Genomic DNA, 26,516 nt, shown 5'->3' on the forward strand with positions numbered 1-26,516 from the left:
CAAGTTTACTGAGACTTTTTTCATTATTTCATAGCCTGTGGTCACTACTTCTGACCTTCATATTACAGTAGCTCTGCCACAGGGCTCTTACCCATACGTTTGCAGAGATGTTTTTTTCAATAAACATCTTTATTAAATTATCACTTATGAGATAGGCAATCTTATATTCATATAAATGAAAAGCAAACAACATTGACACCACTTTAGTTACAAACATTATACATCATAGACACGATTAAAACGTCTGTAGTTGCAAACATTATACATCACTTATATCAGTTAAGCATTATATGGTTCATTCAAACCCTGCCTCTTAAACCTCATTCCTTCTCTGCATATATTGTTCCCACAATTCCCATTTTTTTTCTATGTATGTTGCTCCTTCCCTTTTATAAGCATCCCAATTCCAGTTGTTTTATCTGTGTTACTATATTCACTACTTCTAGTGAAGTTGGTCTCGACTTTGATTTCCATTTTCTAGTAATTGCTTTTTTGGCAGCTAGCATAATTAGACTCAGCAAGGCTTTAATATGTCTAGGCAATTCTGATTCTGTATCATAGTTCAAAAAACATCTCCCTAGTGAAGCCAATCTGCTCACCCATCATCTCCAACACAGCGGTCTGAAGGGAATCCCTAAAGTCTGCCAGCTCATTATACTCCCAAAAAATATGTTCCCAGCCACCTCTTCTTTGCCTATCACTCCTCAGACATTTGCTATCCACCTGAGGAAAAATTTTTGGAGTCGATTTGGGGTATAAAAATACCTATGTAAACACTTCCAGGCAAAGATCCTAAATATTCTAGGCTTTGCTGCATATTTGGGATATATGTATATATATATATATATATATATATATATATATATATATCTCCCCATTGCTCTTTGTGAATTGCTTATCCAGTTTCTCTGCCCAATCCTTTCTAAGCACCTCTGATTAATTCTTATAATTATTATGCAATATTTTATATGTTCAACTAATTATTCTTTTTTAATGTCAGCTTCTGTTCTAGATTCTATTAAAAACTCTACCAGTGCTGGTCTTTCATTTAGGACCCCATTTTTTATACTTTCAGTCCTTGATAGGGAAGACAATCTCTAACCTACAGTCCAAATAAATTCATGCTCTCTTTCCATTCTATTATCTTTCCCTTTCTAGATAATTGCTTCTAATACCTTGGTTCCTTTGTCAGTTTTCTCCAATAAATTCCAGCCCCCTGTTGCCTATTTTCTATATCCCTAACCACAGTCATCCTTATTGGCAACATTTATTTTCTCCGTTCTCATGCTGGTTTAGTTCTTAGAATACTCCCTGCTATTTTATGAATATAATACTCTGTATGATTTTTGTTGTTCTCTTTAAGAGTCTGCATCCAGAATCCCAATCTCTTCTTATTTCTTGATCTTTCCTCCTGTATCATCATCATTCATTTCCAAGCTGAATTATAGTTTTCTGCTTGTGCTATGTATAAGAGCTTTAACTTTGTTCCTGTAAAATACCCTCTCAAATTGAGTAATCCTAGTCTACCTTGTTCTGTTGGTAGAATCAGCTTGTCCCACTTGACCCTTGCTGTTTTCCCTTCCCAGAAAATATCATTCAACTCTTTTTTAATTGCTATCCACAGCTTCTCTTCTAGTTGATATAAATATGCCTGACCTGTGTATAAGACTAAAGGGTCTAAAACCATTTTAATTGCTTGCATCTTAGTACCCATATCCATATAATAAAGCTTCCAGTTTAAGTTGTTGTATTATCTTCTGTTTAGTCTTTTCCCAAATATCCTTAGATGCCACAATGCAGTCATTCCTAATCCATACTCTGAAAAACTTCATTTTATCATGTCCCCATAAATATGGGTATTGTTGGACCAATTTGTGTGTGGGTACATAATTTACTGATATTGCCTTTGTTTTAGCTTCAGTAATTTTGTATCCCGAGAAGATCTGAAACTGTCTTAAATTGTTCCACAACACTGTAATGTCCCTTTCTGGTTTTGTCATGTATAAAATAATATAATGAGCAAATAGAGCCAGCTTTTCCTGACTAGCATACGAATTATATCCTTGAATTTCTGAGTTCATTATTTTCTTTTCCAGTGGTTCTAAATATAATGCAAACAACAAAAGGGAAAGCGGACAGCCCTGCCTGGTTCGTCTACTCAAGCAGAAGTTATCAGAGAGGACCTCAACCACTTTAATTTCACCTCCCATCCCTCATATATACTCCAAATCAGCCTTATAATTGTATCAGGGAAAGCAAATACTGTCCTGTTCATGAAGTCCCTGTCTATTCTGTCAAATGCTTTCTCTGATTCAAGACCCACCAATAAAAGTGGTATTTTCTTACATTCTGCTTCCCTCTGGATCATCAATGTTCTGTTAATATTGTCAAATGTTTGCCTCCCCTTCACAAATTCACACTGATCCATATCTATCAATTATGGTACTACTTTAGCCATTCATTTAACCATTATAGACATAATATGCTTAATATGCTTAATGCAACTAAATCTCTCAACTTTCACGGAGACTCCTTAACTTCCTTCAAAATAGCCAAAATCTGGAATTCTCTTCCACAGTATATTCTAACTACTTCTGATTCCCAAAAGTTGAAACATCTACTAAAAGAATATTTCTCTAAACAATGGCTATGCACCTGCACATCTCCTGGCTAATCCCACTTATCTCTAAACTCATCTCCTATCTCTCTCTCTGTCAATTACCCTGCATTACTACATCATGAGCATTAACTCAATCCTAGGAGAGTTCCTGTTACCCATCTTCTCCTCAAACCATAACAAAAGAAAAATAGTATCATACCTGAATATTTTATTTAACTTTATTTCTATATATTTAACTAGTTTGTATCTTTAACTATGTAATTAATGTTTTAATTTTATTTTCTCTCTTTTAATCTTTATGTAATGTAGTCTATAATGCTTAGGATGTACCCTAACTATATTTACTGCTTTGCTGCCAGCTTTGTTTTTCATCATGTCTCTGTAAATCATTTGTAATGTATTCCTGGAGCTTTTCTCCTGCAGGTCTCTGCTGAAAATGGGTGCTCGGCCAAGCCAGACACTACCCAGTAAACAAATGTAAATTAAAATAAAATAAAAAATATAAAATAAAATAAATAAAAAAATAAACACTTTACAGTCATGGTTTAGTATAGAAATGGGCCTGTATAAAGCTGGATCCATAGGGGAGGGGTTATAAAATATCAGGAATACACGAAGAGCACAACGTAGGGGAAGGACTATACAACATCAGGAATACAGAAGTGTTACTGATGTGTGGGAGGGGGCTACACAATATCAGACATACCTGGGGTATGATGTAGGGGAGGAGGCAATATCAGCAATACATGAGCAGTAATGATGGGAGGGAGGGGGCTATTCACTATCATGAATATCTAACAGGTATGATGTAGAAGAAGAGACTATACAATATCAGGAATACATGAGGGGCACAATGTAGCGGTGCGGCTATACAATATCAAGAATATACCATGAGCAACAATGTGGGGAGGGGGCTAGACAATATCAGGAATACACAAGGGGGAACAATGTGGAGGTGGGGGCTATACAATAACAGGAATACCCGAGAGGCACCATGTAGAAGAAGCAGGCTATACAATATCACGAGTACCTGAAGAGTATGATGGTGGGCTGTGGTTCACGTTTACAATGTTCCCCACTATGGAGGGAAATGCACATACCTCTCAACCGTCCAGATTTTTGTCTCAAATTCTTGGTCTGTTCCTCATAAACATGTATGGTTTTCTGGCAAATCATTGAGTACTGAAGTCACTAAATAATGACATACATTTGAGTTTCAGACTTCATATCCTTCAGAAAAATGAATGCTCCTGTTTTTCTAACAACCTTCTAACTTTATAAGAGCAATATTAAAAATCTGTCCCTTTTTGGGCCTTCATCCCATTATTTTGGTCTTTGTCCAGCTTTCTTGCACTAAGAGGTGGAAAGGTTTATGGAAACGCTGCAGGTAAAGGGCAAAGTTTTACTTGTAGTCGTTTGTGGTTTTCATTAGATGAAATTCGTAAATAATATAGGTAAAGATATCCTGTCAGCTTTATACAGGACTGGCTGTAAATATTTCAGCTGTGACAGCCGTTAAACTTCTTCATGTTTGGTGCTTGAATTAATAAGGAGGGCAGCACGATGGCACAACAACCACCATGAGCACCTCACACCAAGAGACTCTCCAGTTCAATTCTTGGTTGAGGTACCTTCTCTGTGCAATATTCATGTCTTTCCTATGTGTGTGGGGATTCAGATGGTCTGCTTTGCTGCCAAAGACATGCAGAAGGTGAATTAGGCACTCTAACCTGGCCATAGTTTTGTGGAAGAACTACCACAGCAAATGTATTGTAAACCTCAATTTTAGACAATCCCTCCCCGATATGGGACAGGGATTATTAACAACAGGAACATTATAGAACATGACTCCGACCAATCAGCATGCACATTTATGAATAATATTAATAAACATGTAAACAGGAACGGTATGGAAAATCAATCTGTCCAATCAGCTTGCATGTTTATGAATAACATAATTTATAACACACATTACAGTCTGGGCACACCCAAACAATAGGGCTTGGAGGTCAAAAGTTGCATAACATTATAGATGTAGAAAAGTGCTAGCATGTACTGAGCCCTTAGGGATACAAACTCTGAAACTCAAATGACTATTTATCATAAACAATTTACTGGAAAAATGCAGACACAAATCGACACACTTGAGAAGTATGAATAAGGCAGTAATTCAGAAACACCAGAACAGGTCAGAATCTCATGAGATGAAAATAGAAAAAATATCTGATGAGAATTAACCCGTAATAACATGTATTAACATGTTATTATGCCTTAGATAGGGGGGGGGGGTGTTATATGTGTGCCATGCGGCTGCAGCATTTCTTTTTTAATATGGAGCTTCACAGTTTCTAATAGAATATTAAAGTAAAATTAAATAAGTTATTTACATGCTGTCCTAAAACACTTTACCAATGGGCTGAAGTATTTTTGAAATTATATCTTGCCACAGCTATCTTTGCCTGATTTAAATATCCTGATGTAATAAATGTTTCGAAATAGCTTTTTAGGTGAGCATTTCTCACAACTCCCTCACTCTGCCCCTGGACTGCATTGCTCAATAAATGAAGTTGTCATAACTACATACTTCGGGCATCTCCTGCAGCACTACATTAAACAAACTTACCTGTATGCAGCTGAACTATTTACCAAATCACTGATATGAATGAGTTCATGGCCGGCCTTAGGCATAGGCCAACTAGGCGGCCGCTTAGGGCGCCGCTCTAGTAGGGGCACTTTTCCAGTATTTATTTGGTATAGGTAGACTAGGATGGGGGCACCAGATGGTGTGGTGGGGGGCGCCGTGGAGCCCTTTTGCCTAGGGCACCAGTTGACCTAAGGCCGCTCCTGAATGAGTTTTAAATGCAGAGCATCTCTTGTCCTTGAAGACCTGATACCAACCAATATGCAGGTGAATAAATGCTGTAATTTAAGAGTCGCCTGTCCCTAAATCTGTGCCTTGTGTGTATTAAGTGTTGTGATAATAACCAAATTCCAGCTGTGAAACTAAATTTCTACTTGTAGAATTCTCTAACGGTGTTCTAACCTGCAGCCCATTGTGATGTCAGCCAAGCAGGAAAGCATAACCATCCTTAGGTCACAATGCAGGCAGGCATACTTTGGACACTGCAATGATACACCCTGCTGATGCAGTAATTAGGTTTATATATTTATTTATTTGGGGACATTAACCATAGACCTGCTTGATGATATAAAGACACCTCCAGTTCGCTGACCCATAGCTTTGAACATCTTTGCTCAAGAATTAGGGGAAAAGTAAAATAAAAAAGGTGACAGGGATAAAAGCTCCAAATCTCTGACATTTGTTTTTTTCATATATTTCTCCTACATAGCACCTTGCTAAAAATTGTTTTGGATCCATACAATTTCTGAAGAATAAGTAATATTGAACAATTGCCTGACTTCAATCCCTCAGTGATTAACTAGGAAATCAAAAATTTTGCTAGAAAAAAGAAAAATATGAGTTGAAATGAAGGACAGTCTGCAAAATTAGGCATAATTAAGAACTATGTATGACTGGTCTATTAGATGTATTGTTTGAGTGGCTATTAGTGTAAGAAGTTGAGCTAATGTCAGACAGGATAAACATTGTTGTGACAGTTATAAGGACTCATGCTTATGAGAATCTTGTACAAGGGATAGCCATTTACTTAACTCAGAAAGCACAACGCCAACAGGAAACAACTTGTATTGTTTAGGATGGAGATAAAGAATGTATAAAGGGGCACATTTATGCCTGTATTAAGCAGAAGAGAGAGGAGTAGGCAGGCTGGAGAATGTGGAATATACAACATGATTACATTCAGTGCCGGAGCATGATCAAATGGAGCCCTAGGCAAGGAAATGGACCAGAACTCCCCACACACATCCATTCCAGGGTCCCATTACTTAGGTGTCTTTCCCCAGTTACATAAACACTGATCAAACCTGACAGTGTTCACACTATTTTCTACTTTACTTTTACAATAATTAGCAAATATTTAGATCTAATTTAAAACTTTTGATCAAGTTTCATAGCACGGACATTGATGACCATTTCCTAAATAAAAAGATTTCACAGTCAAAATATTGAGTCTTGTCTCTTCCTATACTTGGCCACATTCTTCCTTCATAGAGCAGAGCCTGCTGTCACTACATTGGACTTTGATATTGGAGGACCTCTGCCACAAGGCCCTTACCTACAAGTCTACTCAGACTTTTGTCATTCTTTCATAGGCAGTGGTCACTACAGCTGACCTCAATATTACAGGACTTCTGCGACAGGGCCCTAACCTAGAAGCTTGCTGAGACTTTTACATTTGTTTCCTAGCCTGTGGTCTATATGTCTGTCATCAGTATTGCAGGAGCTCTGCCACAATGTCCTAACCTACAAGTTTACTGAGACTTTTGTTATTATTTCATAGCCTAAAGTCAGTACATCTGATCTCAATATTGCAGGAACTCTGTCACAACTCCCTAACCTACAAGTTTACTGAGACTTTTGTCATTATTTCATAGGCTATGGTCAATACATCTGACATCAATATTGCAGGAGCTCTGTCACAAGGCCCTAACCAACAAGTTTGCTTAGACTTCTGTCATTTTGTCATAGTCTGTGGTCACAACATCCGACCTCGATTTTGCAGGAGCTCTGCCACAAGGGCCTAATCTACAAGTTTACTGAAATTTTCTTATTGTTTCATTGCCTGTGGTCACTACATCTGACCTCAATATGGCAGCAGCTCTGCCACAAGGCCCTAACCTACAAGTTTACTGAGGCTTTTGCCATTGTTTCCTAGTCCGTGGTCATTATGTGTGACCACAATATTGCAGGAGCTCTTCCACAAGGCCCTAACGTACACGTTTACTGAGACTTTTGTCATTGTTTCATAGCCTGTGGTCAATACATCTGAAACTGATATTGCAAGAGCTCTGCCACCATGGCCCTAACCTATTCATATGTTGAGACTTTTATTATTCTTTCCTAGCATGTCATTATGTCTGACATGAACATTGCAGAAGCTCTGCCACAAGGCCCTACCCCACAAGTTTACTGAGACTTTTTTCATTGTTTCCTAGCCTGCAGACACTGTCTGAACCCCATATTGCAGAAGCTCTATCACAAGGCACTAACCCAGAAGTCTATTAAGAGGTCTGTCATTGTTTCATAAGCAGCTGCCACTATGTCTGACCTCAATATTGCAGGAGCTCTGCCACAAGGCTTCAACTTACAAGTCTACTGGACTTCTGTCATTGTTTCCTAGTCTGAAGTCACTACATTTGACATCAAAATTGCTGGAACTCTGCCTCAAGGCTCTAACCTAGAAGCTTACTGAGAATTTTGTCATCGTTTCATACCCTGTGGTAATTACATTTGACTTTGATATTGCAGTAGCTCTGCCACAAGGCTCTATCCTTCAAGTTTACTCAGGATTTGTCATTGCTTCATAGGCTGCGGTCACTATGTCTGAGCTTGATTTTGCAGGAGATCTGCCGCAAGTCTCTAACCTACAAATTTTCTGAAATTTTCTCATTCTTTCATAGCCTCTGGTGACTACATCTGACAGCATCTCTGCCACAAGGCCTGAAATGACAAGTTTACTGAGATGTCTGCCATTGTTTCTTAGCCTGTGGCCACTATGTCTGAACTCGATATTGCCAGAGCTCTTCCACAACACCCTAACTTACAACTTTAATGAGATTTTGTAATTATTTCATAGCCTTCACTCAATATAACTGACCTTCATATTGCAGTAGCTCTGCCACAAGGCGCTAACCTACAACTTTACTAACACTTTTGTTATAGTTTCTTAGTGTGTGGTCACTACTTCACTACATCTGACCCTGATGCTGGAGGAGCTCTGCCACAAGGCCCTAACCTACAAGTTTACAGATAATTTTTTCATTGTTTCATAGCCTGCAGTAACTACTTCTGACATTGATATTGCATGAGCTCTGCCTCAATGCCCTAACCTACAACATTACTAAGAATTTTCTCATTGTTTCATAGCCTGCAGTTTCCACTTCTGACCTTAAAATAGCAGGAGATCTGCCTCAAGGCCATAAGCTACAAGTTTATTGAGACTTTTGTCATTCTTTCCTAGCCTGCAGACACTATGTTTGAACTCCATATTGCAGGAGCAGTGTCACAAGGCCCTAATCCAGAAGTCTACTGGGACGTTTGTCATTGTTTAATAGGAAGTGGTCAGTCCATACCTCTCAACTGTACAGATTTTTGCAGAATGATCAGATTTTGGCCTCATATTTTTGGTCCTTTTTTCATATACTTGTGGTTTTCTGGCAAATTAGTGGTAAATTATTACAGATTGCAGTTAGAAAATAATAACAGACATTTGAGTTTCAGACTTCATATCCTTACAAAATTCATACTAATATAAAACCTGTTATTCTATCAACTTTCTAAGTTTGTAAGAGCAATATTTAAAAATTGACCCTATTTTTGGGCATCTGTCGCACTTTTATTTATGCTTTGTCCAGATTTCTTGTTCTAGGACATCAAGATGTGTGGTGGTCACTATGTCTGACTACGATATTGCAAGAACTCTACCACAAGGCCTTAACCTACAAGTCTACTTCGACTTTTGTCATTGTTTCACAGGCAGCTGTCACTACATCAGACCTCAATACTGCAGCAGTTCTGTGACACCACCCTAATCTACAAGTTTTCAGAGGCTTTTGTAATTGTTTCTTAGCCAGTGGTTACTACTTATGACCTCAATATTGTAGGAGCTCTGCCAGAAGCCATAACCTAAAAGTTTGCTGAGACTTTTCTCATTCTTTCCTAGCTGCATTCTCTTCATCTGACCTTGATATTGCAAGTGCGCTGCCACAACACCCTGTCCCACAAGTTCACTGAGACTTTGTTATTGTTTCCTTACCTGCAGTCACATCGTCTGACCATGATATTGCAGGAGCTCTGCCACAACAGCATAACCGACAAGTTTACTGAGACTTTTGTCATTGTTTACTAGCCTGTTGTCACTATGTCTGGCATCAGTATTGCAGGACCTCTGCCTCAAGGCCTTAATCTAGAAATTTACTGAAAATGTTGTCATTGTTTCATACCCTGCGGTCTTTACGTCTGACCTCAAAATTGTAGGAGCTCTGCCACAAGACCCTAACTACAAGTTTACTGAGACTTTTGTCATTGTTTCATAGCATAAGGTTACTACGTCTGGCAACATTATTCAAGGACCTCGGCCACAGGGTCCTAACCTACAAGTTTACTGAGACTTTTGCCATTTTTTCATAGCCTGAAGTCAGTAAGTCTGACCTTGATATTGAATGACGTCTACCACAAGGCCCTAGCCTGCAAGGTTACTGAAACTCTTGCCATTGTCTCATAGCTTGAGGTCACAACATCTGACCTTGATATTGCAGGAGCTCTGCCACAAAACCATAACCTACAAGTTTACTGAGACTTTTGTCATTGTCATAACCATCAGTTACTACATCTGACCTTATAATTGCAGGAGCTCAACCTAGAGTTTTACTGAAACATTTGTCATTGATTCATAGCCTGCAGTCATTACATCTAACCTGGATACAGTATCTCTGCCACAAGGCCCTAATCTGCAAGTTCACTGAGACTTTTGTCATTGCTTTTTAGTATGCGATCACTATGTCTGACAGTGACATTGCAGGAGCTCTGCCACAAGGCCCTACTCTGCAATGTACTGAGACTTTGTCATTGTTTCCTAGCCTGTGGTCCCTCCATCTGACCTCAATATTACAGGAGATCTGGCACAAGGCCCTTACCCACACATTTACAGAGACTTTTGTCATTGTTTCATAGCCTATAGTCACAACACTTGACCATGATTTTGCAGGAGCTCTGCCACAGGTTCCAAACCTACAAGTTTACTGAAATTTTGTCATTGTCACATAGCCTGCGATCATTACATTTGACATCGATATTGCAGCAGTTCTACCACAAGGCCCTAACCTACAAGTTTACTCAAGACATTTGCCATTTTTTCCTTGCCTGTGGTCACTACATCTTACCTCAGTATTGCAGCAGCTGTGCCTCAATTCCTTACTTTTGACTAAGTCTGACCTCGGTATTGCAGGAACTTTACCAGAAGGTCCTAACCTACAAGTAGACTAAGAATTATGTCATCATTTCTTAGCCTGCAGTAACTAAGTCTGCCCTCAACATTGCACAAGCTCTGCTACAAGGCTCTACCCTACAAGTTTACTGAGACTTTTTTCATTGTTTCATAGACTGCAATCACTACATCTGACCTCAAAATTGCAGCAACTCTGCCACAACACCCTAACCTACAAGTTTACTGAGAGCTTTGTCATTGTATCCTAGTTTACGGTTTCAATGTCTGACCTTGATATTGCATGAGCTATGTCAGAAGGTGTTAAACTAAAAGTTTACTGAGGGTTTTGTCATTGTTCCATAGCCTGTGGTCACTATGTCTGACCTCAGTATTCCAGAGGCTCTGCCATGAGTCCCTAACCTGAAAGTTTACTGCGACTTTTGTCTTTGTTTCATACCATGGGGTGATTATGTTTGAATTCAGTATTGCAGCAGCTCTGCCTCAGTACCCTTCTTTCAAGTTTACTCAGACTTTTGTCATTTTTTTTTGCCTGTAGTCACTACATCTGACCTTGACTAAGCAGGAGCTCAGACACACGGCCTTAATCTAAAAGATTATTGAGACTTTTGATATTGTTTCATAACCTGTAGACACTACGTCTTACCTTGATATTGTAGGAGCTCTGCCACAAGGCCCTAACCTGCATAATTACTGAGAATGTTGCCATTATTTCATAACCTGTGGTCAGAAGTTCTGACATCAGTATTGCAGTGGCTCTGCTACAAGAATCTAGTTTCAGGTTTACTCAGACTTTTTTCTTTTGTATCGTAGCCTATGATCACTACATCTGACTTTGATATTGCAAAAGCTCTACCACAAGACCCTAACCTCCAGGTTTACTGAGACATTTCTCATTGTTTCATAGCCTGTGGTTACTACGCTTGACCTTGATATTGCAGGAGCTCTGCCACAAGCCCTAACCTATAAGTTTACTGAGATTTTTGTCATTGTTTCATAGCCTGCAATCACTACATCTGACCTCGATATTGCAGGAGGTCTGCGACAAGACCCTAATCTACAAGTTTTTTGAGACTTTTGTCATTGTTTTTTACACTAGTCACTGCATCTCACTACAATATTGCAGGAGCTCTGCCTTAAGGCCCTAACCTACAAGTTTACTGAGAATTTTGTCATTGTTCCGTAGCTATTTCTATGTCTGACTTCAAAATTACAGGAGCTCTACCACAAGCCCCTAACCTACAAATTTACTGAGACTTTTGTCATTGCTTTATACCCTGTAGTGACTACCTCTGACCTTGATATTGCAGGAGCTCTGCCACAAGTCCCTACCCTTCAAGCTTACTCATACTTTTGTTATTCTCTCATTGCCTAGAGTCACAACATCTGACCTTGATATTGCAAGATCTCTGCCACATGAGATAAACCTACAAGTTTACTGAGACTTTTGCCATTGTTTCATAGCCTAAGGTTATTACGTCTGATCACAATATTGAAGGATCTCTCCCACAAGGCCCTAAGCTTCAAGTTTACTGAGACTTTTGTCATTGTTTCATAGCCTGCAGTCACTGTGTCTGACCTTGTTATTAAGGAACATCTGCCACAAAACCCTTGTCTTCAAGGTTACTGAAACACTTCTCATTGTCTCATAGCCTGTGGTCAGTACATCTGACCTTGCTATTGCAGGAGCTCTACCACAAGGCCCTAACCTACAAGTTTACTAAGACTATTGTCATTGTTTCTTAGAAACTGGTCACTCCGTCTGAGCTTGATGTTGTAGGAGCTCTGCCACAAGGCTCAAATCTACAGATTTACTGAGACTTTTGCCATTGTGTGATAGTGGTCAGTCACTACATCTGACCTTGGTATTGCAGGAGCCCTGCCACAAGGCTCCAACCTGCAAGCTGACTGAGACTTTTGTTATTTATTAGTCTGCAGTTACTACATCTGGCCGGTACATTGCATGACCTCTGCCAGAAGGCACTACCCTACAAGCTTACTGAGACTTTTGTCATTGTTTCCGTGCCTGCGGTCACTACATCTGACCTCAATATTACAAGAGCTCTACCAAAAGGCTCAAAACTCTAAGCTTACTGAGACTTTTGTCATTGTTTCATAGCCTGCAGTCACTACGTTTGACCTTGATATTACAGGAGCTCTGCTACAAGGCACTTTCCCATGTTTACAGAGACTTTTGTCATTGTTTCATAACCTGTGATCACAGCATCTGACCTTGATTTTCAGGAGCTCTGCCACAAGTTCCTAACCTACAAGTTTACTGAAACTTTGGTCATTGTTTCATTGCCTGCTGTCACTATGTCTGCCTCAATATTGCAGGAAATCATTCAGAAGGCTCTAAACTAAAAGTTTACTGAGACTTTTGTCATTGTTTCATAGCCTGTGGTCACTAGATCTGACATTGATATTGCAGGAGCTCTGTCTCAAGGCCCTAAACTAAAAGTTTACTGAGATTTTTGTCATGGTTCCATAGCCTGCAGTCACTATGTCTGATCTTGATATTGCAGGAGCTCTGCCAAAAGGCCCTACCCTACAAGTTTACTGAGACCTTTGTCATTGTGTCATAGCCTGTTGTCACTACAGCTGACTTCGATATAGCAGCAGCTCAGCCACAAGGACTTAACGTACAAGTTTACTCAGAGTTTTGCCATTGTATCCTACCCTGTGGTCACTATGTGTGACCTCAGTATTACAGGTGCTTTTCCACAAGGGCCTAACTTACAAGTTTACTGAGACTTTTTCCATTGTTTCATAGCCTTTGGGCATTATGTATGACCTCGATATTACAGGAGCTCTAACAACAGGGCCTAAACTATCAGATTAGTCAGACTTTTGTCATTCTTTCATTGCCTGTGGTCACTGCACCTGAGCTTGATTTAGCTAGAGCTCAGACACAAGGCTAAAATCTACAAGATTACTGAGACTTTTTATTGTTTCATAACCTGTGGTTAATATGTCTTACCTCGATATTGCAGTAGCTATGCCACAAGGCCCTAACCTGCATTACTGAGATGTTTGCCATTGTTTCATAACCTCTGGTCACAGGTTCTGACCTCAGTATTGTAGGATCTCTGCCACAAGACCCTACTTTCAACTTAAGTCAGACTTTTTTCATACTTTCATAGCCTATGGTCACTACTTCTGACCACGATATTGCAAAAGCTCTACCAAGACCCTAACCTACAAGTTTACTGTGACCTTTGTCATTGTTTCATAGCCTGCAGTCACAATATCTCACCTTAACCTACAAGTTGGCTGAAACATCTGTCATTGTTCCATAGACAACAGTCACTATGTCTGACCTCAATATTGCAGGATCTCTGTCAGAAGACACTAACCTACAGTCTTTTGTCATTGTTTCCTAGCCTGCGGTCAGTAAGCCTGACCTCGATATTGCACAACCTCTGCCAGAAGGCCATAACATACAAGTTTCCTGAGAATGTTGTCATTGTTTCCTAGCCTGTGGTCACTATGGCTGACATCATTGCAGGAGGTCTACCTCAAGCCCCTAATCAAGAATTTTACTGGGAATATTATAATTGTTTCATACTCTGCAGTTTATACCTGTGACTTCAAAATTGCAGGAGCTCTGCCACAAGGCACTAACCTGTAAATGCACTTAGTCTTTTGTCATTGTTTCATACTGTAAAGTTACTATGTCTGGCCATATTATTGAAATAACTCTGCCACAAGGCCCTAACCCGCAAGTTAACTCAGACTTTTGTCATTGTTTCATAGCCACTGGTCTCGACATCTGATCTTGATGTTGGAGGAGCTCAGCCACAAAGCCCTAACATATAAGTTTACTGAGACTTTTGTCATTATGTCATAACCGTCACTTGCTACATCTGACTTCAATATTGCAGGGGCTCTGCCATAAAACTCTAACCTACAATTTTACTGAAACTTTTTGTCATTGATTCATAATCTGCAGTCACTACATCTGATATTGATACAGTAGCTGTGCCACAAGGCCCAAACCTGCAAGTTCACTGAGAATTTTTTCATTGTTTCTTAGCCTGCGGTAACTACTTCTGACAGCAAAGTTGCAGGAGCTCTGCCATAAGGCACTCTTGAGACTTTTGTCATTGTTTTATAGCCTGTGGTCACTACATCTGCCTCGATATTACAGGTGCTCTGCCACAAGACCCTTAACCACAGGTTTACAGAGATTTTTGTCATTGTTTCATAGCCTGTGGTCACAACATCTGACCTTGATTTTGCAGGAGCTCTGCCACAGATTCCTAACCTACAAGTTTACAGAAATTTTGTTATTGTTTCATAGCCTGAATAAGAACCTATCCTACAAGTTTATCCAGACATTTACTATTGTTTCCTTGCCGGTGGTCACTACATTTTACTTTAATATTGTAGCAGCTGTGCCACAATGACCTTACCTACAAGTTTACTCAGTGTTTTGCAATTGCTTCTCAGCCGGTGGTCACTATGTATGATCTTGATATTGCAAGAACTCATCTAGAAGGCACTACCAAGTTTACTGACACTTTTGTCATTATTTCGTAGCCGTTGATCGATACGTATGACCCTGATATTGCAGGAGCTCTGCAACCATCACCCTATCCAACAAGTTTACTGAGACTTTTCTTATTCCTTCCTAGTGTACAATCACTACATCTGACATTGGTATTGCAGGTGCTTTGCCACAAAGCCCTAACTTGCAAGGTTACTGAGAATGTTGTCATTATTTCTTAGCCTGCAATCACTACATCTGACCTCAACATTGCAGAAGCTCTGTCACAAGACCCTACCCAACAAGTTTACTGAAACTTTTGACATTATTGCATAGCCTGTGATCATTACTTCTGACATCAATAATGCAGGAGATCTGCTTCAAGGCCACAATCTACTGTAAAAACTCACTGATAATTTTATCAATCCTTCATAGTCTGTGGTCTCTATGTCTGACTTAGAAATTGCAGGAGTTTTGCAACAAGGCCGTAATCTACATGTTTACTGAGACTTTTGTCACTGTTTCTTAGCCTGCAGATACTACGTCTTAACTCCATATTGCAGGAGCTCTATCACAAGGCCCTAACCTACAATCCTGCTTAGACTTTCGTCATTGTTTCTTAGCCTGCTGTGTCTACTGTATGTCTGACCTCAATATTGCAGGAGCTCTGCCAGAAGGTGCTAAAGTAAAAGTTTACTGAGAATTTTGTCATTGTTTCATAAACTGTGGTCACTGCATCTGACTTCAGTATTGGAAGAACTCTGCCTCAGGCCCTAACCTAAAGGTTTACTGAGACTTTTGTCATTGTTCCATAGCCTGTAGTCACTATGACTCACCTCAATATTCCAGGAGCTCTGCCACATGTCCCTAACCTGAAATTTTATGGCAACTTTTGTCTTTGTTTCATACCATGTGGTGACTATGTCTGACTTCAGTGTTGCAGCAGCTCTGCCAAAACACCCTACTTTCAAGTTTACTCAGACTTTTGTCATTCTTGCATTGTCTGTGGTCACTGCATCTGACCATGATTTAGCAAGAGCTCAGACACAAGGCCTTAACCTAAAAGATTACTGAGACTTTTTTTATTGTTTCATAGATTGCGGACACTATGTCTTACTTTGATAAGGTAGGAGCTCTGCCACAAGGCCCTAACCTACAAAGTTACTGAGACCTTTGCCATTATTTCATAACTTGTGGTCATAAGTTATGACCTCAGTATTGCAGGAGCTGTGCCACAAGACCCTACTTTCAAGTTTACTCATACAGTTTTCATTCTTTTGTAGCCTACAGTTTCTACTTTTGACTTCAGTATTGCACAAGCTCTACCACAGGACTCTAACCTCCAAGTTTACTGAGACTTTTGCCATTGTGCCATAGCGTGCACTCACTACATCTGACCTCAATATTGCAGGAGCTCTACCACAACACCTTGATAAACAAGTATACTCAGACTTTTGTCATTGTTTCATAGTCTGCAGTCACTAAGTTTGGCCTCGATATTGCAGGAGCTCTGCTACAAGGCCCTGACCTACAAGTTTGCTGAGACTTTTGTCATTGTTTCATAGCCTGCTGTCACTATTTTTACCTGGATATTGCAGGAGCTATGCAACAAGGCACTGACCTACAGGTTTACTGAGACGTTTGCCATTGTGTCATAGCCACTGGTCACTACATCTGCCTTTGATGTTGGAGGAGCTCTGCCACAATGTCCTAACCTACAAGTTTACTGAGACTTTTGTCATTTTCCCATAGCCTGTAGTCACTGCATCTGAGCTTGATATTGCATGAGCTCTACCACAAGGCCTTAACCTACAAGTTTACTTAGACTTTTGTCATTGTTTCCCGGCCTGAGGTCACTAAGTCTGACCTTGATATTGCAGGAGCTCTGCCACATCACAAAACCTACAACTTTACTGAGCCTTTTCTCATTGTTTCCTAGCCTGCAGTCTCTATGTCTGACCTTGAAATTGTAGGAGCTCAGCCACAAGGCCCTAACCTACAAATGTACTGAAACTTTTGTCATTGCTTCATACCCTGTGATGACTACATCTGACCTTGATATTGCAAGAGCTCTGCCACAAGTCCCTACTCTTCAAGCTTACTGAAAGTTTTGTTGTTCTTTCATTGGCTATGGTCACTACATCTGACCTTGCTATTGCAAGAGCTCTATCACAAGACCTTAACCTACAAGTTTACTGAGACTTTTGTCATTGTTTTATAGCCTGTGGTTACGTTTGACTTTTATTTTCCAGGAGCTCTGCCACAAGGCCCTAACATATCAGTTTACTAAAAATGTTGTTGTGTCAAAGTCTAAGATTATTACATCTGATCATGATATTGAAGAACCTCTGCCACAAGGCCCTAACCTACAAGTTTACTGAGGCTTTTGTCATTGGTCATAGCCTGCAGTCACTGCATCTGACCTTGTTATCTGTCATAAGACCCTAGTCTGCAAGGCTACTGAGACTCTTGTCATTGTGTCATAGCCTGTGGTCATTACATCTGACTTCGATATTGCAGGAGGTCTGCTACAAGGCCCTAACCTACAAGTTTACTGAGACTATTGACATTGTTTCATAGAAATTAGTCATTCTGTCTGATCTTGATGTTGGAGGAGCTCTGCCACAAGGCCCTAATCTACAGGTTTACTGAAACTTTTCCCATTGTGTCATAGCTGTCATTCACTACATCTTACCTTGATATTGCAAGACACCTGCCACAAGGCCCTAACCTGCAAGTTCCCTGAGACTTTTGTTATTGTTTGTTAGCCTGCGGTCACTACATCTAACCACAACATTGATGAAAATCTGCCAGAAGGCACTACTCTACAAGTTTACTGAGATTTTTGTCATTGTTTCCTAGCTTGCGGTCACTACATCTGACCATAATATTGCAGGAGCTCTACCAAAAAGCACAAAACTATAAGCTTACTGAAAATTTTGTCATTGTAACACAGCCTGCAGTCACTACTTCTGACTTTGATATTACAGGAGCTCTGCCATAAGGAACTTAGTCATGTTTACAGAGTCTTTTGTCATTGTTTTATTGCCTATGGTCACATCTGACCTCGATTTTGAGGATCTCTGCCACAAGTTACTAACCTACAAGTTTACTGAAATCTTGGTCATTGTTTCATAGCCTGTGGTCACTATCTCTGACCTTGATATTGTAGGAATTCTGTCAGAAGGTACTAAACTAAAAGTTTACTGAGACTTTTGTCATTGTTTCATAGAGTGTGGTCACTACATCTGACCTTGATATTGCTTAAGCTCCACCACAACGCCCTAACCTACAAGTTTACTGAGACTTTTGCCATAATTCTATAGCCTGTGGTCACTACGTCTGACCTCAGTATTGCAGGAGCTCTGCCAGAAGTCTCTAAACAACAAGTTTACTATGACTTTTGTCCTTTTTTTCATACCATGCGGTGACTACGTCTGGCCTTAGTATTGCAGGAGGTCTGCCGCAAGACCTACTTTCAAGTTTACTCAGGCTTTTGTCATATTTTCATTGCCTGCAGTCACTACGTCTGACCTCAATTTAGCAGGAGCTCAGACATTAGGCCCTAACCTACAAGATTACTGAGAATTTTGTCATTGTTTCATAGACATAGATCACTACGTCTGATCTTGATGTTGGAGGAGCTCATCCACAAGGCCCTAACTAATAAGTTTACTGAGACATTTGTCATTACGTCATAGCAGTCAAGTTACTACATCTGAACTTGATATTGCAGGAGCCATGCCACAAGGCCCTAGCCTACAATTTTACAGGAAAAGTTTAACATTGATTAATGGCCTGCAGTCACTGCATCTGACCTTGATACAGTAGCTCTGCCACAAGGTCCTAACCTACAAGTTTACTGAGACTTTTATCATTGTTTCCTAGCCTGTGGTCATTACATCTGACGTTGATATTACAGGAGTAACACCACAAGGCCCTTACCCACACATTTACAAAGACTTTTGTCATTGTTTCATAGCCTGTGGTCACTACATCTGACCTCGATTTTGCAGGAGCTCTGCCACAGGTTCCTAACCTACAAGTTTACACTAATTTTGTCATTGTTTCATAGCATGAGATCACGACATCTGACCTCGATATTGCAGAAAGTCTACCATAAGGACCTAACCTACAAGTTTACTCAGACATTTGCCATTGTTTCCTTACCAGTGGTCACTACATCTTACCTCAATATCATAGCAGCTGTGCCACAAGGACCTAAAATACAAGTTTACTCAGTGTTTTGCCATTGTTTTCTAGCTCACAGTTACTATGTCAGACCTTGATATTGCAGGAGCTTTGTCAGAAGGTGGTAAACTAAAAGTTTACTGAGGCTTTTGTCATTGTTCCATAGCCTGTAGTCACTACGTCTCACCTTAGTATTCCAGGAGCTCTGCCACAAGTCCCTAACCTGAAAGTTTGCTGCAACTTTTGTCTTTGTTCCATACCATGCGGTGACTATGTCTGATTTCAGTATTGCAGCAGATCTGCCACAAGACTCTACTTTCAAGTTTACTCAGACTTTTGTCATTCTTGCATTGCCTGCGGTCATTGCTTCCTTGATTCCTTGATTTAGCAGGAGTTTACACACAAGGCGTTAACCAAAAAGGTTACTGAGACTTTTGCCATTTTTTCATAACCTGCGGACACTACATTTTACCTTGATACTGTAGGAGACCTGCCACAAGGCCCTAACCTACAAAATTATTGAGAACTTTGCAATTATTTCATAACCTGCGGTCAAACGTTCTGACCTCAGTATTGCAGGAGCTGTGCCTCAAGATCCTACTTTCAAGTTTACTCAGACATTTTTTATTGTTTTGTAGTCTACAGTCACTGCTTGTGGCTTTGATATTGCAAAAGCTCTACCGCAAGACCTTAACCTCAAAGTTTACTGAGACTTTTGTCATTGTTCCATAGACTGCACACACTACATCTGACCTCAGTATCGCAGGAGCTCTGACATAACACCTTAACAAACAAATATACTCAGACTTTTGTCATTGTTTCATAGCCTATAGTCATTAAGTTTAACCTTGATATTGCATGAGCTCTGCCACAAAGCCCTAACCTACAAGTTTGCTGGAAAGGCTCACCCAAATTCTGCCACTGATGGAAAGGTTAGTTTGCTTTTTTTTCTCGTATTTTGTATTACTGTATTGCCTTTTTCTATTTTGTATACTGTGATTTGTTTTCTTTACACTGTTATACTTGTATTCTTCTTTTAACTGCATATTAAAACTTGAAAAAAGGCCACAGCTCTGTCTCTTGTGAGTTAGATAGAAATTAGAATAGGTCAGTTAAGGAGTCACACACAAGTTCGACCAGGTCAGTTAAGGTTAATCATCTGTAAATTGAGGGGTGGAGTTAGGAACTAAACCTTCTATTTAAGGGGTAAAATAAAACATTTCAGAACTTTACTGGAAAGGCTCACCCAGACTCTGCCAGAGATTACTGTGAGGGATGATCTATATCACGTTGTCGAACTCTTAAAAGTTCAAACGTCATATGGTCAACATCATATGATCGAACTTTTAAAAGTTTGAACATTTCAACAGAGATGTCCGTACAGTGCAGAATGGAAAGATTTCCCTTTTCTGCACTGTAGTGTGATCTTGGAGTTGGTGTATTTAAAGCGGGGGGGTGCAGCCCCTCATGTGGGGGTGCAGGAGGGATTGCCCCCCTACTTAAACCGTTCAGGTAATTTTTTTCTTTGGTTTATTTTTATTACATTTTTGAACTTTTAAAAGTTTGATCATATGGTGTCGACCCATATGACATTCGAACTTTTAAAAATGTGATTATGTAATATAGACTTATGAGGTAAAGGTTAGTTTGCTTTTTATTTCTTGTATTTTGTATTACTGTATTGCCTTTTTCTGTTTTGTATGCTGTGATTTGTTTTCTTTACACTGTGTTATACTTGTATTCTGCTTTTAACTGAACAAGGACTGTTTTGTGTCCACGGAGGTGTGCTATTCAGTACGTGGAAGGAGTGGTGATTGGCATTGGAGTATAAGCGGTGTGAGTTCGTTTGTGTTGGTGAAGTTGCTCATTTCTCTGATTTACGTCTGTTTTGGTTATGGAGTCTTCACCGCTTAGCAGTCCGTTGCCGCCACATGAGAGTTCGAATCAGGAAGGAAACCTCACCTTATTGATCGGGTTGCTAACGCAAAAGGTGGAAGCGTTAGCTGAAAAGGTTGATGCGGTTACAAGGGTCCAAATTGGAGTATGTCAACCTACAAATGTGGAAAACAGTTCCACGGAAATAAATACAATGACATGCCCGAACAATGACAATTTAAGGAATGTTTCTGCACCACTTAACCTGCAAAGACCACAGCGTTTACTAGAAACAGTAAACGGTGATCGGCAGGAAACTGATAATACTGCAACACTACTAACGCAAGCCCGTGAAACAAGAGGCAGTGTAACTGACCGTATCCGAAACCCAGCACCAGGAAATTTAAATGCAAACTTTAACGCTTGGGTGAGCAGACCGTTCACGTTTGAAAGAAGTGTACAAGCAGTGCCAAATACAACAAACGAAGAGGTAAGCGTGGACTTAGCTGTTAAGCTGAATGAATTTGATGAAAAACTTTTTAAAGTACGCAAATTACAGTTAGAGATAGCGTACTTTAACGAATGCATTATTTTAAAAATTGTACCGAAAGGATTACGTCAATGGCAGTTTCCTTCAGGTCTAAGGGAAGGAACACAATTTTATACAGCCTTGACGAATCTCTTCAATAAGCATGGTTTAGAATTACTGGAAGTGCTTAGAGATCAATACAAGTTAATTGTTGATATTTTACTAACTGAACTAGAAGAACTGGACAAAATTATTAAAACTGATATAAATTTTCTCAGATATCAGTTTGAATATGAACGTTGTTTTAGCAGTATAGATGAACACATGCTAAAAATAAAGAACACAAAGGTAAAGAAAATAGCTCGAGATGTAAAGGAATATAGAGAAGGGAAAGCATACCCGAAACCACCAATGAGCCAAGGGATTTTAACCTTAGACACTGGGAATAGAATTGTTAACCCAGATGGGAATGTCGGCACTAACGTGACAGACCAAACACAACAGTTAGAAGATATCGAGGGAGATGACCCAGAGGAATGTGTAGCTAGTACTAGTAATGGGTTACGACGGAGTGAAAGACTTAACCAAATCAATAGTAGAATAAATAATAACAGTAACAATAATAAGTCTAAAATGAATTCTAATAGAAATGGTAATTCTGGGAATGTCAATGAAAATAGCCAACAACAAAATTTTCAGAGAGTGAATTCTTATCAAAGGAAAAAGAACAACAAAACGAGGAACAAGAGGAAGAAATGGTAAATTTGTTAAGCACAGTACACACCACAAGTAAACAACTTGAAATATTAACTAATTCAAGTGGTGATTTTAAGATTTACAATTACTCAAACATTACCATTCTCCCAGATGTTGTTGAGCTATTGTCAAAGGGACATACATTTGTCCCTTCAAAAACAATTGACTTAGCTCAAACAATTTTAGATTTGAAATTGTTTTGCAGAAAAATAAACCTAACAGGGTTAATGGGAAACAATGCAGAGTACAATTCTGATTTATACGTATCCAGCGTGTATAATCCTCCATTACATCCATCAGTAGCATTATTTGAAAATGCAGCAGAACTGGACCTAAGGGACATGGTGAAATCTAACATCTACAAAAGAAAACACAATTTCAATATAAACAAGGAAGAGAAACAACAATTAGAATTTCTATGCCAAGCCCCCATAAGAATCATGAAACCAGATAAAGGAGGTGGCTTGGTAATCATGTCACTTGAAACTTACAATAACAAAATGTTTTCAATTCTTGACAGTGACACATATGTAGAAGCATCGACCAATGAAATGAATGGAGCTTACAGAAAAATTCGGGCCTTCATAGAAGAAATATATATTGAGGCCAGAATTGATAGAGACACTTACCTGTACTTGCAACAATCATTCCCTAGAACACCTTATTTATTTGGAATACCGAAAATCCATAAAGGCCTTGATGATCCACCAATGAGACCACTGGTAGACGGCAGAAAAAGTTCGACATACACATGTGCAAAGGTCTTGGATAAAATCTTGAAAAAATACATATCAAAGGAGACACAAATCTCAAAGGACTCATGGTCATTTCTCAAATCAATTAATGGATTGAGATTTGTTCCACAATCTTTCTTTGTGACAATAGACGTGAAAGATTTATATTCATGTATTCCACATCAGATAGCAATTGAATGGGTTGGCAACATGTTACGTTTCCATAATGCCCCTAATAGTGAAATTTCACTGGTTGAAGAACTAATTGATACAATATTGTCTTACAACTATATAATGTTCAACAACACGATTTATCACCAAAAAGTAGGTGTAGCAATGGGCTCACCTTGTGGTGGAGCCATTGCAAACCTAGTTATGGCTTTTTGGGAGAGGACATTTCTTTTAAATAAAATTGAATTTAAAAAGAAATTGTTATTTTACACACGTTTTCTGGATGACATTTTCATCTTGTTTCAAGGCACAGAAGACGAAATGGAGTGCTGCCTTGCAAGTTTCAATTGCACGACAGATTTCTTAGAATTCACATATAAATATGACAGAGACAGAATAGACTACCTAGATGTTTCTCTTAGAAAAGATTATGAAAAGAGGAACTATCTATCGAAAATATACAGAAAAGAAACGTACTCAAATATGTACCTGCATTTTACGAGTTGCCACCCAATGCACCAGAAAAAATCGGTTGTGAAAGGACAACTCGTAAGGGCAGCTCGGATGATCTCTATTGACTCCGAATTTGAAGAAGAATGTGAACAGATATTCAACTTCTTCATACAAAGGGCTTACCCGCCTGAATTCCTAAATGAAATATTCATGGAAGTTAAATATAAGAGGAGTGTGGGCACATATGTCCCCATGCTAAGACTAAAAGACACAGAGGGTCAAGTCTTACAAACAAATATAGAAGTAGGTAGTCAAGACGAGATGATAATATTAGAAACATCAGATAACAATGTAAATCAAAGCTGCAATTTTATCTGCACGTACAATTTGGACTCAAAATTAGTATACAATATTTTGGTAAAAAATTGGGAATACTTGTTGAATGATAACTTGTTCAACAAGTTGTTACCATGCAAACCAAGGATAATATACAAAAAAGGAATGAATTTGAAAGAAATTTTACAAAGGAAGAATAAAACCTTTACAACACAAGCAGGGATGCACAAGTGTTGTATGTGCAACTGCTGTAAATATATTGACATAGGTAAAAGTTTTATCATAAATGGCAAAAAGTATTTTTCAGAAGTTAAATATAATTGCAATAGTAAACAGGTGGTTTACCTAGCGAAGTGCATTTCATGTACCGCATTTTATATAGGTAAAACGGACAGAAGATTAGTAGAAAGAATTAAAGAACACATTTACAACATAAATGCAAAAAGAATGGAAAATGCTTTAGCTAGACATATAGATGTGTTTCCAAATCACAAATTTAATTTCAGGGTCATAGATCAAATAGTGTCCGACAATAGAGGAGGGAATGATAGCCTTGCCTTAGAAAGAAGGGAGCTATTGTGGCAACTGAGAACAAATGCATGTAGGGCCCCAGGCATTAATGAAGTGTGTTCACTAAAATGTATTCTGAGATTGAAAAACCAGGATAGATAAATATAAATATAAACACAAACATTAATTTAAATGTAAATGTAAATTAGAAATTGCCTAGTTTTTAAAAACTATTTAGTACGTCATAGGTCACAATTTATAATTGAAATAATTTTATAAATTGTTTTTAAAGAAATTGCTTGAAAGTAATAAAATCTTTCTTAAAAGAAAATTGTAAAAAGTATATTTTATATATTTTATATATTTTATATATTTTATATATTTATATATTATATTAATTAGATTTAAATAGATATAGATTTTTTGTAAATAGTTCGGATATCAACAGTAACCATATTCTATTTCTATTCCTATTTCATCTTAAAATTAAAAGATGGAAGAAAGAAGAAGAAAAAACAATTAAAAAATAAGCAGAATAAACGGAAAAAACAAATAGAAAAATAAATAAAAATTTGTGTACACAAAAGAACATTTTAAGTAAGAGATTCATGGTAATCAAATAATCTAGCACATAGTCACTTTAAAAATGTTTCTAAGACAGTAATTCTAAACCTTGATTGGAGTTAATTAATTAACAGATCAGCTGGGTGGAGAAGATATATTAGTGGAGCGTAGAGTGGGGGAGGTTTGTACTTCTGATGAAGTTGGGACAGAGGTCCCGACGAAAAATGTATGTTTAAATAAGCGCATTTAAAGTCTTTTAAAATTTTAAACAATAAATTATTTAGATCAACTATTGAACAAGGACTGTTTTGTGTCCACGGAGGTGTGCTATTCAGTACGTGGAAGGAGTGGTGATTGGCATTGGAGTATAAACGTCTGATCTTGATGTTGGAGGAGCTCATCCACAAGGCCCTAACTAATAAGTTTACTGAGACATTTGTCATTACGTCATAGCAGTCAAGTTACTACATCTGAACTTGATATTGCAGGAGCCATGCCACAAGGCCCTAGCCTACAATTTTACAGGAAAAGTTTAACATTGATTAATGGCCTGCAGTCACTGCATCTGACCTTGATACAGTAGCTCTGCCACAAGGTCCTAACCTACAAGTTTACTGAGACTTTTATCATTGTTTCCTAGCCTGTGGTCATTACATCTGACGTTGATATTACAGGAGTAACACCACAAGGCCCTTACCCACACATTTACAAAGACTTTGTCATTGTTTCATAGCCTGTGGTCACTACATCTGACCTCGATTTTGCAGGAGCTCTGCCACAGGTTCCTAACCTACAAGTTTACACTAATTTTGTCATTGTTTCATAGCATGAGATCACGACATCTGACCTCGATATTGCAGAAAGTCTACCATAAGGACCTAACCTACAAGTTTACTCAGACATTTGCCATTGTTTCCTTACCAGTGGTCACTACATCTTACCTCAATATCATAGCAGCTGTGCCACAAGGACCTAAAATACAAGTTTACTCAGTGTTTTGCCATTGTTTTCTAGCTCACAGTTACTATGTCAGACCTTGATATTGCAGGAGCTTTGTCAGAAGGTGGTAAACTAAAAGTTTACTGAGGCTTTTGTCATTGTTCCATAGCCTGTAGTCACTACGTCTCACCTTAGTATTCCAGGAGCTCTGCCACAAGTCCCTAACCTGAAAGTTTGCTGCAACTTTTGTCTTTGTTCCATACCA

The sequence above is a fragment of the Protopterus annectens genome, chromosome 10.part0, assembly GCF_019279795.1.
Source record: "Protopterus annectens isolate FY-2018-M chromosome 10.part0, PAN1.0, whole genome shotgun sequence".
Classification (NCBI taxonomy): Eukaryota; Metazoa; Chordata; order Ceratodontiformes; family Protopteridae; genus Protopterus; species Protopterus annectens.